This window comes from Engraulis encrasicolus, chromosome 11 (assembly GCF_034702125.1).
Source record: "Engraulis encrasicolus isolate BLACKSEA-1 chromosome 11, IST_EnEncr_1.0, whole genome shotgun sequence".
NCBI classification, from domain to species: Eukaryota; Metazoa; Chordata; class Actinopteri; order Clupeiformes; family Engraulidae; genus Engraulis; species Engraulis encrasicolus.
The window spans coordinates 27,472,787-27,475,957 of NC_085867.1; positions in this window are offsets into that span (position 1 = coordinate 27,472,787).

Below are 3,171 nucleotides of genomic sequence, written 5' to 3' on the forward strand. Positions count from 1 at the left end.
TAGAAAGTGTTTTAGTTATATGTCTACTAATGCATTATTATATACAAAACGTGTTTAGTAAGTGGTATACAATCGTTTTATCATTGTTTAATAGGCATATATAATAGTATTATTAATGCACTACAAACCATTAGTTAACCACTTATAGTGCTATTGAAAGTGTTTCAGTTATATGTCTATTAATGCATTATTATACACAAAACGTGTTTAGTAAGTGGTATACAATTGTTTTATTATTGTTTAATAGGCATATATAATAGTATTATTAATGCACTACAAACCATTAGTTAACCACTTATAGTGCTATTGAAAGTGTTTCAGTTAAGTCTACTAATGCATTATTATATACAAAACATGTTTAGCAAGTGGTAAACAATCATTTTATTATTGTTTAATAAGCATTAACAATGGCATTATAGATTCACTACAAACCATTAGTTAACTACTTATAATGCTATAAAAAGTGTTGTAGTTATATGTCTACTAATGCATTATTACATACAAAACATGTTTAGTAAGTGGTAAACAATCATTTTATTATTGTTTAATAAGCCTTAATAATAGTATTATAGATGCACTACAAACCATTAGTTAATCACTTATAGTGCTAAATAAAGTGTTGTAGTTATATGTCTACTAATGCATTATTACATACAAAACATGTTTAGTAAGTGGTAAACAATCGTTTTATTATTGTTTAATAAGCCTTAATAATAGTATTATAGATGCACTACAAACCTTTAGTTAACCACTTATAGCGGAAGGTTATTGTAAAGTGTTACCAATTATTATTATTAACTACATTTTATTCATGCTTTATAAAATGTTGTATTATAATATTATGTTCAAGATTTTACATTTATTCATTTACAAACATTTGTTAATGTTTTGTTCATCATTTGTTCATTATTTACTAAGTGTTATTAATGCTTTATAATCAGACAGTGTTACCGTTTTACTTTTTTTTTAATCGACTTTCTCCTTGAAGACTCAATGCCCTGAAGATGTTACTCATTACTCTGGGAAAAACCCCTGAGTTGACTCTCACCAGCTGGTATGTTTGGCCTTCGTCTTCACGATACCATCTGGGAACCCCCCACAACTGACACGTTTTCAGATGATGCTCCTTATTTAAAATCCTTGCATGTGACAGGATTAACAACCTGTCCTCTTACCTGAAATGAGAAACAACCTTATTTTTTTATCAACTTCCTCCATAAAGGTTCATTTCCTGTAAATAGTACTGGTTGTTCTGGGAACTACATGGCATCATCCAAAGCGTTAAAGGATAACTTCAGTCAATTTCAACATGCAGTTGTAATGCTCACATTGCCCTGCACTTGTCAGTACCTGAGGTTTTTTTTCTTCATCTTGAGCCTTTTCCAAGATCCTGGTCATTTTAATGGGGGTAGCGGTTTGTTTACATAAAAAAAACCCAAAAACATTTATATTTATCCCCAAAAACATCCAAAAGGTTATGCAACATCAGCAGACAACTAGCAAACAGCGGTACCAAAGTATTTGGAGGAGGCCTATGTTCATTTTTTTTTAAAATGTAAACAAACGCAGACCCCATTAGAACAGCTCATATCTCGGAAAGGACTAAGCCGAAATATGTGGCATCACCGGGTACTGACAAGTCAAGGGTAGTGTGAGCAATACAACAGCATATTGAAATTGACTGAAGTGGTCCTTCAAGATAAAACGGCAACTTGAACCGTCTATCGTGTGTATGCACTACTTTACAACCCCCTGACAGGTTAGGAAACCCATTGGGCCACAGACAGTTCCACTGTTGCTGATGGACATTTTGTTCCTATCTTTCGTAAACTAGAGCAGTGCAACCTTTTTGTTTAGCATACCCCCTAAGCCTTTTCTTTCATACCACTAACTCATGCTCCATATGCATTCCTCTATCCCAGCGGTGCTCAAACTGTGGTACGCGTACCACTGGTGGTACTTGAGACATCATTAATTTCTTGATCAAGTTGTTGAAAGAGGTGTTCGAAAATGTCTCTTTGGTCTCACATTTTGTAATATTGAACTGTATGAATCTGAAAATATAATGCAGAATAATACAGGCAAGCAAGAAATTTAAAAACACTGAATGCACTGAATGTGACCGTAGCTGTTGATGCCATTATGAACCTCTGACTGGCAAAAGTGAATATGGAAGGTTGCTGCGATATTCCAATGTTGGTTGTCAAGGTGGTACTTGGAGAGCTCAATATTTTCTCGGGTGGTACTTCACACAAAAAGTTTGAGAACCACTGCTCTATCCCAATGTGACTATGCTCCAGACATTTACCGTACTATTAAATTTTCCACTCATCTCCTGCACTGTGCTCGCATACACCTAGTGGGGGTCGTGGTGAGAGGACCCATACCTCACACACAGAGTGGGCATTTCTAAAAACCTAGTGCAGCCCACTTCCAAGTGTATCAGCCTAATTAGTTGCGCCCAGTGATTGGATAATCGAACTCTACGGAATATCCAATCACTGGGTGGGACTAATTAGGCTGATACACTTGGAATGCACTGCACTAGGTTTTGAGAAATGTGCCTCGTTCAGGACCTGTGCTAGGCATAGGCGAACTAGTCCTACTCACAATAGAATTAGTTTGGTCTGGGGCAGCTGTGCATGCGTAGGTAGAGCTGTGCTGGTATACTGTATGTACAGTATGCTATGCAGACTCGCATCATTTTCTTAATGATCAGAAAGCCATTCGTTTGTGTATATACTATATACACTGTGCATGAAATGAGGGTAATATACAGGTGCTTGACAAGGGCAACAAAGTAACCAGAGCCAGCCCTGGACTTGTTCCACCAGTATTTAATTTCATTTTATTCATTCATAACAAGTATTTGTTGATCTAGTGGTCTAAATCACACAAACAACTTTTGTAGAATGAAACTACATTTGGGTGAGGAACAGCAGCCTGAAAGCATTTTATGTAGATAATGTCTGACCTTAAAAATAGTATCTAGACTGAAGTTCCACCTGTTAGTTCTCAGAAATCCTATTCAAAGCAAACTTTAACGATACCTTTTCAGATGGTTTTTGCTCATTGTTACTACGGCTGTTGAACAAGTCACTGTTAGTCAACCCATACAGGAACAGAGAAAGACACTGAAAAGACACTGAAAACACCACAATACCTTCATAG